We start from the raw sequence: 13,084 nt of genomic DNA on the forward strand, positions 1-13,084 counted from the left end.
TAGCTAAGGTCTTAGACTCGTACTATGGCCTACACGTTAAGGTCTTAACTCTTACTCTGGCCTAATAGCTAAGGTCTTAGACTCGTACTCTGGCCTACTGGTTAAGGTCTTAACTCTTACTCTGGCCTACTGGTTAAGGTCTTAACTCTTACTCTGGCCTAATAGCTAAGGTCTTAGACTCGTACTCTGGCCAAATAGTTAAGGTCTTAACTCTTACTCTGGACTACTGCTTAAGGTCTTAACTCTTACCCTGGCCTAATTCCTAAGGTCTTAACTCTTACTCTGGCCTCATAGCTAAGGTGTTAGACTCGTACTCTGGCCAAATAGTTAAGGTCTTAACTCTTACTCTGGCCTACTGGTTAAGGTCTTAACTCTTACTCTGGCCTAATAGCTAAGGTCTTAGACTCGTACTCTGGCCTAATAGCTAAGGTCTTAGATTCATACTCTGGCCTACTGGTTAAGGTCTTAACTCTTACTCTGGCCTAATAGCTAAGGTCTTAACTCCTACTCTGGCCTACTGGTTAAGGTCTTAACTCTTACTCTGGCCTAATAGCTAAGGTCTTAACTCTTACTCTGACCTAATAGCTAAGGTCTTAACTCTTACTCTGGCCTACAGGTTAAGGTCTTAACTTTTACTCTGGCCAACTGGTTACGGTCTTAACTCTTACTCTGGCCTAATAGCTAAGGTCTTAGACTTATACTCTGGCCTACTGGTTAAGATCTTAACTCTTACTCTGGCCTAATAGCTAAGGTCTTAACTCTTACTCTGGCCTAATAGCTAAGGTCCTAGACTCGTACTCTGGCATAATGGTTAAGGTCTTAACTCTTACTCTGGCCTAATAGCTAAGGTCTTAGACTCGTACTCTGGCCTAATGGTTAAGGTCTTAACTCTTACTCTGGCCTACTGGTTAAGGTCTTAACTCTTTCTCTGGCCTAATATCGAAGGTCTTAACTCTTACTCTGGCCAAATAGCTAAGGTCTTAACTCTTACTCTGGCCTAATAGCTAAGGTCTTAGACTTGTACTCTGGCCTAATGGTTAAGGTCTTAACTCTTACTCTGGCCTACTGGTTAAGGTCTTAACTCTTACTCTGGCCTACTAGTTAAGGTCTTAACTCTTACTCTGTCCTAATAGCTAAGGTCTTAGACTCGTACTCTGGCCTAATGGTTAAGGTCTTAACTCTTACTCTGGCCTACTGGTTAAGGTCGTAACTCTTACTCTGGCCTAATAGCTAAGGTCTTAGACTCGTACTCTGGCCTAATAGCTAAGGTCTTAGATTCGTACTCAGGCCTACTGGTTAAGGTCTTAACTCTTACTCTGGCCTAATAGCTAAGGTCTTAACTCTTACTCTGGCCTACTGGTTAAGGTCTTAACTCTTACTCTGGCCTAATAGCTAAGGTCTTAACTCTTACTCTGACCTAATAGCTAAGGTCTTAGACTCGTACTCTGGCCTACAGGTTAAGGTCTTAACTTTTACTCTGGCCAACTGGTTAAGGTCTTAACTCTTACTCTGGCCTAATAGCTAAGGTCTTAGACTTATACTCTGGCCTACTGGTTAAGGTCTTAACTCTTACTCTGGCCTAATAGCTAAGGTCTTAACTCTTACTCTGGCCTAATAGCTAAGGTCCTAGACTCGTACTCTGGCCTAATGGTTAAGGTCTTAACTCTTACTCTGGCCTAATAGCTAAGGTCTTAGACTCGTACTCTGGCCTAATAGCTAAGGTCTTAGACTTGTACTCTGGCCTAATGGTTAAGGTCTTAACTCTTACTCTGGCCTAATAGCTAAGGTCTTAACTATTACTCTGGCATAATAGCTAAGGTCTTAGACTCGTACTCTGGCCTAATGGTTAAGGTCTTAAACTCGTACTATGGCCTAATGGTTAAGGTCTTAACTCTTACTCTGGCCTACTAGTTAAGGTCTTAACTCTTACTCTGGCCTAATAGCTAAGGTCTTAGACTCCTACTCTGGCCTAATGGTTAAGGTCTTAACTCTTACTCTGGCCTACTGGTTAAGGTCGTAACTCTTACTCTGGCCTAATAGCTAAGGTCTTAGACTCGTACTCTGGCCTAATAGCTAAGGACTTAGACTCATACTCTGGCCTAATGGTTAAGGTCTTAACTCTTACTCTGGTCTACTGGTTAAGGTCTTAACTCTTACTCTGGCCTAATAGCTAAGGTCTTAGACTCGTACTCTGGCCTAATAGCTAAGGTCTTAGACTCGTACTCTGGCCTACAGGTTGAGGTCTTAACTTTTACTCTGGCCAACTGGTTAAGGTCTTAACTCTTACTCTGGCCTAATAGCTAAGGTCTTAGACTTAAACTCTGGCCTACTGGTTAAGGTCTTAACTCTTACTCTGGCCTAATAGCTAAGGTCTTAACTCTTACTCTGGCCTAATAGCTAAGGTCTTAGACTGGTACTCTGGCCTAATGGTTAAGGTCTTAACTCTTACTCTGGCCTAATAGCTAAGGTCTTAGACTCGTACTCTGGCCTACTGGTTAAGGTCTTAACTCTTACTCTGGCCTAACAGCTAAGGTCTTATTTCTTACTCTGGCCTAATAGCTAAGGTCTTAGACTCGCACTCTGGCCTAATGTTTATGGTCTTAACTCTTACACTGGCCTACTGGTTAAGGTCTTAACCCTTACTCTGGCCTAATAGCTAAGGTCTTAGACTCGTACTCTGGCCTACAGGTTAAGGTCTTAACACTTACTCTGGCCTACTGGTTAAGGTCTTAACTCTTACTCTGGCCTAATAGCTAAGGTCTTAGACTTATACTCTGGCCTACTGGTTAAGGTCTTAACTCTTACGCTGGCCTAATAGCTAAGGTCTTAACTCTTACTCTGGCCTAAAAGCTAAGGTCTTAGACTCGTACTCTGGCCAAATAGTTAAGGTCTTAACTCTTACTCTGGACTACTGCTTAAGGTCTTAACTCTTACCCTGGCCTAATACCTAAGGTCTTAACTCTTACTCTGGCCTCATAGCTAAGGTCTTAGACTCGTACTCTGGCCAAATAGTTAAGGTCTTAACTCTTACTCTGGCCTACTGGTTAAGGTCTTAACTCTTACTCTGGCCTAATAGCTAAGGTCTTAGACTCGTACTCTGGCCTAATAGCTAAGGTCTTAGATTCGTACTCTGGCCTACTGGTTAAGGTCTTAACTCTTACTCTGGCCTAAAAGCTAAGGTCTTAACTCTTACTCTGGCCTACTGGTTAAGGTCTTAACTCTTACTCTGGCCTAATAGCTAAGGTCTTAGACTCGTACTCTGGCCTACTGGTTAAGGTCTTAACTCTTACTCTGGCCTAATAGCTAAGGTCTTAGACTCGTGCTCTGGCCTAATAGCTAAGGTCTTAACTCTTACTCGGGCCTAATAGGTAAGGTCTTAGACTCGTACTCTGGCCTAATAGCTAAGGTCTTAACTCTTACTCTGACCTAATAGCTAAGGTCTTAGACTCGTACTCTGGCCTACAGGTTAAGGTCTTAACTTTTACTCTGGCCAACTGGTTAAGGTCTTAACTCTTACTCTGGCCTAATAGCTAAGGTCTTAGACTTATACTCTGGCCTACTGGTTAAGGTCTTAACTCTTACTCTGGCCTAATAGCTAAGGTCTTAACTCTTACTCTGGCCTAATAGCTAAGGTCCTAGACTTGTACTCTGGCCTAATGGTTAAGGTCTTAACTCTTACTCTGGCCTAATAGCTAAGGTCTTAGACTCGTACTCTGGCCTAATAGCTAAGGTCTTAGACTTGTACTCTGGCCTAATGGTTAAGGTCTTAACTCTTACTCTGGCCTAATAGCTAAGGTCTTAACTATTACTCTGGCATAATAGCTAAGGTCTTAGACTCGTACTCTGGCCTAATGGTTAAGGTCTTAAACTCGTACTATGGCCTAATGGTTAAGGTCTTAACTCTTACTCTGGCCTACTAGTTAAGGTCTTAACTCTTACTCTGGCCTAATAGCTAAGGTCTTAGACTCCTACTCTGGCCTAATGGTTAAGGTCTTAACTCTTACTCTGGCCTACTGGTTAAGGTCGTAACTCTTACTCTGGCCTAATAGCTAAGGTCTTAGACTTGTACTCTGGCCTAATAGCTAAGGACTTAGACTCATACTCTGGCCTAATGGTTAAGGTCTTAACTCTTACTCTGGTCTACTGGTTAAGGTCTTAACTCTTACTCTGGCCTAATAGCTAAGGTCTTAGACTCGTACTCTGGCCTAATAGCTAAGGTCTTAGACTCGTACTCTGGCCTACAGGTTGAGGTCTTAACTTTTACTCTGGCCAACTGGTTAAGGTCTTAACTCTTACTCTGGCCTAATAGCTAAGGTCTTAGACTTAAACTCTGGCCTACTGGTTAAGGTCTTAACTCTTACTCTGGCCTAATAGCTAAGGTCTTAACTCTTACTCTGGCCTAATAGCTAAGGTCTTAGACTGGTACTCTGGCCTAATGGTTAAGGTCTTAACTCTTACTCTGGCCTAATAGCTAAGGTCTTAGACTCGTACTCTGGCCTACTGGTTAAGGTCTTAACTCTTACTCTGGCCTAACAGCTAAGGTCTTATTTCTTACTCTGGCCTAATAGCTAAGGTCTTAGACTCGCACTCTGGCCTAATGTTTATGGTCTTACCTCTTACACTGGCCTACTGGTTAAGGTCTTAACCCTTACTCTGGCCTAATAGCTAAGGTCTTAGACTCGTACTCTGGCCTACAGGTTAAGGTCTTAACACTTACTCTGGCCTACTGGTTAAGGTCTTAACTCTTACTCTGGCCTAATAGCTAAGGTCTTAGACTTATACTCTGGCCTACTGGTTAAGGTCTTAACTCTTACTCTGGCCTAATAGCTAAGGTCTTAACTCTTACTCTGGCCTAATAGCTAAGGTCTTAGACTCGTACTCTGGCCAAATAGTTAAGGTCTTAACTCTTACTCTGGACTACTGCTTAAGGTCTTAACTCTTACCCTGGCCTAATACCTAAGGTCTTAACTCTTACTCTGGCCTCATAGCTAAGGTCTTAGACTCGTACTCTGGCCAAATAGTTAAGGTCTTAACTCTTACTCTGGCCTACTGGTTAAGGTCTTAACTCTTACTCTGGCCTAATAGCTAAGGTCTTAGACTCGTACTCTGGCCTAATAGCTAAGGTCTTAGATTCGTACTCTGGCCTACTGGTTAAGGTCTTAACTCTTACTCTGGCCTAAAAGCTAAGGTCTTAACTCTTACTCTGGCCTACTGGTTAAGGTCTTAACTCTTACTCTGGCCTAATAGCTAAGGTCTTAGACTCGTACTCTGGCCTACTGGTTAAGGTCTTAACTCTTACTCTGGCCTAATAGCTAAGGTCTTAGACTCGTGCTCTGGCCTAATAGCTAAGGTCTTAACTCTTACTCGGGCCTAATAGGTAAGGTCTTAGACTCGTACTCTGGCCTAATGGTTAAGGTCTTAACTCTTTCTCTGGCCTACTGGTTAAGGTCTTGAGTCTTACTCTGGCCTAATAGCTAAGGTCTTAGACTCGTACTCTGGCCTAATGGTTAAGGTCTTAACTCTTACTCTGGCCTACTGGTTAAGGTCTTAACTCTTACTCTGGCCTAATAGCTAAGGTCTTAGACTCGTACTCTGGCCCAATGTTTAAGGTCTTAACTCTTACTCTGGCCTAATAGCTAAGGTTTTAACTCTTACTCTGGCCTAATAGCTAAGGTCTTAGACTCGTACTATGGCCTACACGTTAAGGTCTTAACTCTTACTCTGGCCTAATAGCTAAGGTCTTAGACTCGTACTCTGGCCTACTGGTTAAGGTCTTAACTCTTACTCTGGCCTACTGGTTAAGGTCTTAACTCTTACTCTGGCCTAATAGCTAAGGTCTTAGACTCGTACTCTGGCCTAATGGTTAAGGTCTTAACTCTTACTCTGGCCTACTGGTTAAGGTCTTAACTCTTACTCTGGCCTAATAGCTAAGGTCTTAGACTCGTACTCTGGCCCAATGTTTAAGGTCTTAACTCTTACTCTGGCCTAATAGCTAAGGTCTTAACTCTTACTCTGGCCTAATAGCTAAGGTCTTAGACTCGTACTATGGCCTACAGGTTAAGGTCTTAACTCTTACTCTGGCCTAATAGCTAAGGTCTTAGACTCGTACTCTGGCCTACTGGTTAAGGTCTTAACTCTTACTCTGGCCTAATAGCTAAGGTCTTAACTCTTACTCTGGCCTAATAGCTAAGGTCTTAGACTTGTACTATGGCCTAATGGTTAAGGTCTTAACTCTTACTCTGGCATAATAGCTAAGGTCTAAGACTCGTACTCTGGCCTACTGGTTAAGCTCTTAACTCTTACTCTGGCCTAATAGCTAAGGTCTTAACTCTTACTCTGGCCTACTGGTTAAGGTCTTAATTCTTACTCTGGCCTAATAGCTAAGGTCTAAGACTCGTACTCTGGCCTAATAGCTAAGGTCTTAACTCTTACTCTGGCCTAATAGCTAAGGTCTTAGACTCGTACTCTGGCCTAATGGTTAAGGTCTTAACTCTTACTCTGGCCTACTGGTTAAGGTCGTAACTCTTACTCTGGCCTAATAGCTAAGGTCTTAGACTCGTACTCTGGCCTAATGGTTAAGGTTTTAACTCTTACTCTGGCCTACTGGTTAAGGTCTTAACTCTTACTCTGGCCTAATAGCTAAGGTCTTAGACTCGTACTCTGGCCCAATGTTTAAGGTCTTAACTCTTACTCTGGCCTAATAGCTAAGGTCTTAACTCGTACTCTGGCCTAATAGCTAAGGTCTTAGACTCGTCCTCTGGCCTAATGGTTAAGGTCTTAACTCTTACTCTGGCCTAATAGCTAAGGTCTTAACTCTTACTCTGGCCTAATAGCTAAGGTCTTAGACTCGTACTATGGCCTACACGTTAAGGTCTTAACTCTTACTCTGGCCTAATAGCTAAGGTCTTAGACTCGTACTCTGGCCTACTGGTTAAGGTCTTAACTCTTACTCTGGCCTACTGGTTAAGGTCTTAACTCTTACTCTGGCCTAATAGCTAAGGTCTTAGACTCGTACTCTGGCCTAATGGTTAAGGTCTTAACTCTTACTCTGGCCTAATAGCTAAGGTCTTAGACTCGTACTCTGGCCCAATGTTTAAGGTCTTAACTCTTACTCTGGCCTAATAGCTAAGGTCTTAACTCGTACTCTGGCCTAATAGCTAAGGTCTTAGACTCGTACTCTGGCCCAATGTTTAAGGTCTTAACTCTTACTCTGGCCTAATAGCTAAGGTCTTAACTCTTACTCTGGCCTAATAGCTAAGGTCTTAGACTCGTACTATGGCCTACACGTTAAGGTCTTAACTCTTACTCTGGCCTAATAGCTAAGGTCTTAGACTCGTACTCTGGCCTACTGGTTAAGGTCTTAACTCTTACTCTGGCCTACTGGTTAAGGTCTTAACTCTTACTCTGGCCTAATAGCTAAGGTCTTAGACTCGTACTCTGGCCTAATGGTTAAGGTCTTAACTCTTACTCTGGCCTAATAGCTAAGGTCTTAGACTCGTACTCTGGCCCAATGTTTAAGGTCTTAACTCTTACTCTGGCCTAATAGCTAAGGTCTTAACTCTTACTCTGGCCTAATAGCTAAGGTCTTAGACTCGTACTATGGCCTACAGGTTAAGGTCTTAACTCTTACTCTGGCCTAATAGCTAAGGTCTTAGACTCGTACTCTGGCCTAATGGTTAAGGTCTTAACTCTTACTCTGGCCTAATAGCTAAGGTCTTAGACTCGTACTCTGGCCTACTAGCTAAGGTCTTAGACTCGTACTCTGGCCTACTGGTGAAGGTCTTAACTCCTACTCTGGCCTACTGGTTAAGTTCTTAACTCTTACTCTGGCCTAATAGCTAAGGTCTTAGACTCGTACTCTGGCCTACTGGTTAAGGTCTAAACTCTTACTCTGGCCTAATAGCTAAGGTCTTAGACTCATACTATGGCCTAATGGTTAAGGTCTTAACTCTTACTCTGGCCTACTGGTTAAGGTCTTAACTCTTACTCTGGCCTAATAGCTAAGGTCTTAGACTCGTACTCTGGCCCAATGTTTAAGGTCTTAACTCTTACTCTGGCCTAATAGCTAAGGTCTTAACTCTTACTCTGGCCTAATAGCTAAGGTCTTAACTCTTACTCTTGCCTAATACCTAAGGTCTTAGACTCGTCCTCTGGCCTAATGGTTAAGGTCTTAACTCTTACTCTGGCCTACTGGTTAAGGTCTTAACTCTTACTCTGGCCTAATAGCTAAGGTCTTCGACTCGTACTCTGGCCCAATGTTTAAGGTCTTAACTCTTACTCTGGCCTAATAGCTAAGGTCTTAACTCTTACTCTGGCCTAATAGCTAAGGTCTTAACTCTTACTCTTGCCTAATACCTAAGGTCTTAGACTCGTACTCTGGCCTACTGGTTAAGGTCTTAACTCTTACTCTGGCCTACTGGTTAAGGTCTTAACTCTTACTCTGGCCTAATAGCTAAGGTCTTAGACTCGTCCTCTGGCCTAATGGTTAAGGTCTTAACTCTTACTCTGGCCTACTGGTTAAGGTCTTAACTCTTACTCTGGCCTAATAGCTAAGGTCTTAGACTCGTACTCTGGCCCAATGTTTAAGGTCTTAACTCTTACTCTGGCCTAATAGCTAAGGTCTTAACTCTTACTCTGGCCTAATAGCTAAGGTCTTAGACTCGTACTATGGCCTACACGTTAAGGTCTTAACTCTTACTCTGGCCTAATAGCTAAGGTCTTAGACTCGTACTCTGGCCTACTGGTTAAGGTCTTAACTCTTACTCTGGCCTACTGGTTAAGGTCTTAACTCTTACTCTGGCCTAATAGCTAAGGTCTTAGACTCGTACTCTGGCCTAATGGTTAAGGTCTTAACTCTTACTCTGGCCTAATAGCTAAGGTCTTAGACTCGTACTCTGGCCCAATGTTTAAGGTCTTAACTCTTACTCTGGCCTAATAGCTAAGGTCTTAACTCTTACTCTGGCCTAATAGCTAAGGTCTTAGACTCGTACTATGGCCTACACGTTAAGGTCTTAACTCTTACTCTGGCCTAATAGCTAAGGTCTTAGACTCGTACTCTGGCCTACTGGTTAAGGTCTTAACTCTTACTCTGGCCTAATAGCTAAGGTCTTAGACTCGTACTCTGGCCCAATGTTTAAGGTCTTAACTCTTACTCTGGCCTAATAGCTAAGGTCTTAACTCTTACTCTGGCCTAATAGCTAGGGTCTTAGACTCGTACTATGGCCTACAGGTTAAGGTCTTAACTCTTACTTTGGCCTAATAGCTAAGGTCTTAGACTCGTACTCTGGCCTACTGGTTAAGGTCTTAACTCTTACTCTGGCCTAATAGCTAAGGTCTTAGACTCGTGCTCTGGCCTAATAGCTAAGGTCTTAACTCTTACTCGGGCCTAATAGGTAAGGTCTTAGACTCGTACTCTGGCCTAATGGTTAAGGTCTTAACTCTTTCTCTGGCCTACTGGTTAAGGTCTTAACTCTTACTCTGGCCTAATAGCTAAGGTCTTAGACTCGTACTCTGGCCTAATGGTTAAGGTCTTAACTCTTACTCTGGCCTACTGGTTAAGGTCTTAGCTCTTACTCTGGCCTAATAGCTAAGGTCTTAGACTCGTACTCTGGCCCAATGTTTAAGGTCTTAACTCTTACTCTGGCCTAATAGCTAAGGTCTTAACTCTTACTCTGGCCTAATAGCTAAGGTCTTAGACTCGTACTATGGCCTACACGTTAAGGTCTTAACTCTTACTCTGGCCTAATAGCTAAGGTCTTAGACTCGTACTCTGGCCTACTGGTTAAGGTCTTACTCTTACTCTGGCCTACTGGTTAAGGTCTTAACTCTTACTCTGGCCTAATAGCTAAGGTCTTAGACTCGTACTCTGGCCTAATGGTTAAGGTTTTAACTCTTACTCTGGCCTAATAGCTAAGGTCTTAGATTCGTACTCTGGCCCAATGTTTAAGGTCTTAACTCTTACTCTGGCCTAATAGCCAAGGTCTTAACTCTTACTCTGGCCTAATAGCTAAGGTCTTAGACTCCTACTATGGCCTACACGTTAAGGTCTTAACTCTTACTCTGGCCTAATAGCTAAGGTCTTAGACTCGTACTCTGGCCTACTGGTTAAGGTATTAACTCTTACTCTGGCCTAATAGCTAAGGTCTTAGACTCGTACTCTGGCCTAATGGTTAAGGTCTTAACTCTTACTCTGGCCTAATAGCTAAGGTCTTAGACTCGTACTCTGGCCTAATAGCTAAGGTCTTAGACTCGTACTCTGGCCTACTGGTGAAGGTCTTAACTCCTACTCTGGCCTACTGGTTAAGTTCTTAACTCTTACTCTGGCCTAATAGCTAAGGTCTTAGACTCGTACTCTGGCCTACTGGTTAAGGTCTAAACTCTTACTCTGGCCTAATAGCTAAGGTCTTAGACTCATACTATGGCCTAATGGTTAAGGTCTTAACTCTTACTCTGGCCTACTGGTTAAGGTCTTAACTCTTACTCTGGCCTAATAGCTAAGGTCTTAGACTCGTACTCTGGCCCAATGTTTAAGGTCTTAACTCTTACTCTGGCCTAATAGCTAAGGTCTTAACTCTTACTCTGGCCTAATAGCTAAGGTCTTAACTCTTACTCTTGCCTAATAGCTAAGGTCTTAGACTCGTACTCTGGCCTACTGGTTAAGGTCTTAACTCTTACTCTGGCCTACTGGTTAAGGTCTTAACTCTTACTCTGGCCTAATAGCTAAGGTCTTAGACTCGTCCTCTGGCCTAATGGTTAAGGTCTTAACTCTTACTCTGGCCTACTGGTTAAGGTCTTAACTCTTACTCTGGCCTAATAGCTAAGGTCTTAGACTCGTACTCTGGCCCAATGTTTAAGGTCTTAACTCTTACTCTGGCCTAATAGCTAAGGTCGTAACTCTTACTCTGGCCTAATAGCTAAGGTCTTAGACTTGTACTATGGCCTACACGTTAAGGTCTTAACTCTTACTCTGGCCTAATAGCTAAGGTCTTAGACTCGTACTCTGGCCTACTGGTTAAGGTCTTAACTCTTACTCTGGCCTACTGGTTAATGTCTTAACTCTTACTCTGGCCTAATAGCTAAGGTCTTAGACTCGTACTCTGGCCTAATGGTTAAGGTCTTAACTCTTACTCTGGCCTAATAGCTAAGGTCTTAGACTCGTACTCTGGCCTAATAGCTAAGGTCTTAGACTTGTACTCTGGCCTAATGGTTAAGGTCTTAACGCTTACTCTGGCCTAATAGCTAAGGTCTTAACTATTACTCTGGCATAATAGCTAAGGTCTTAGACTCGTACTCTGGCCTAATGGTTAAGGTCTTAAACTTGTACTATGGCCTAATGGTTAAGGTCTTAACTCTTACTCTGGCCTACTAGTTAAGGTCTTAACTCTTACTCTGGCCTAATAGCTAAGGTCTTAGACTCCTACTCTGGCCTAATGGTTAAGGTCTTAACTCTTACTCTGGCCTACTGGTTAAGGTCGTAACTCTTACTCTGGCCTAATAGCTAAGGTCTTAGACTCGTACTCTGGCCAAATAGCTAAGGACTTAGACTCGTACTCTGGCCTAATGGTTAAGGTCTTAACTCTTACTCTGGTCTACTGGTTAAGGTCTTAACTCTTACTCTGGCCTAATAGCTAAGGTCTTAGACTCGTACTCTGGCCTAATAGCTAAGGTCTTAGACTCGTACTCTGGCCTACAGGTTGAGGTCTTAACTTTTACTCTGGCCAACTGGTTAAGGTCTTAACTCTTACTCTGGCCTAATAGCTAAGGTCTTAGACTTAAACTCTGGCCTACTGGTTAAGGTCTTAACTCTTACTCTGGCCTAATAGCTAAGGTCTTAACTCTTACTCTGGCCTAATAGCTAAGGTCTTAGACTCATACTCTGGCCTAATGGTTAAGGTCTTAACTCTTACTCTGGCCTAATAGCTAAGGTCTTAGACTCGTACTCTGGCCTACTGGTTAAGGTCTTAACTCTTACTCTGGCCTAACAGCTAAGGTCTTATTTCTTACTCTGGCCTAATAGCTAAGGTCTTAGACTCGCACTCTGGCCTAATGTTTATGGTCTTAACTCTTACACTGGCCTACTGGTTAAGGTCTTAACCCTTACTTTGGCCTAATAGCTAAGGTCTTAGACTCGTACTCTGGCCTACAGGTTAAGGTCTTAACACTTACTCTGGCCTACTGGTTAAGGTCTTAACTCTTACTCTGGCCTAATAGCTAAGGTCTTAGACTTATACTCTGGCCTACTGGTTAAGGTCTTAACTCTTACTCTGGCCTAATAGCTAAGGTCTTAACTCTTACTCTGGCCTAATAGCTAAGGTCTTAGACTCGTACTCTGGCCAAATAGTTAAGGTCTTAACTCTTACTCTGGACTACTGCTTAAGGTCTTAACTCTTACCCTGGCCTAATACCTAAGGTCTTAACTCTTACTCTGGCCTCATAGCTAAGGTCTTAGACTCGTACTCTGGCCAAATAGTTAAGGTCTTAACTCTTACTCTGGCCTACTGGTTAAGGTCTTAACTCTTACTCTGGCCTAATAGCTAAGGTCTTAGACTCGTACTCTGGCCTAATAGCTAAGGTCTTAGATTCGTACTCTGGCCTACTGGTTAAGGTCTTAACTCTTACTCTGGCCTAAAAGCTAAGGTCTTAACTCTTACTCTGGCCTACTGGTTAAGGTCTTAACTCTTACTCTGGCCTAATAGCTAAGGTCTTAACTCTTACTCTGACCAAATAGCTAAGGTCTTAGACTTGTACTCTGGCCTACAGGTTAAGGTCTTAACTTTTACTCTGGCCAACTGGTTAAGGTCTTAACTCTTACTCTGGCCTAATAGCTAAGGTCTTAGACTTATACTCTGGCCTACTGGTTAAGGTCTTAACTCTTACTCTGGCCTAATAGCTAAGGTCTTAACTCTTACTCTGGCCTAATAGCTAAGGTCTTAGACTCGTACTCTGGCCTAATAGCTAAGGTCTTAGACTTGTACTCTGGCCTAATGGTTAAGGTCTTAACTCTTACTCTGGCCTAATAGCTAAGGTCTTAACTATTACTCTGGCATAATAGCTAAGGTCTTAGACTCGTACTCTGGCCTAATGG

Source organism: Triturus cristatus, chromosome 1_2 (genome assembly GCF_964204655.1).
Source record: "Triturus cristatus chromosome 1_2, aTriCri1.1, whole genome shotgun sequence".
Classification (NCBI taxonomy): domain Eukaryota; kingdom Metazoa; phylum Chordata; class Amphibia; order Caudata; family Salamandridae; genus Triturus; species Triturus cristatus.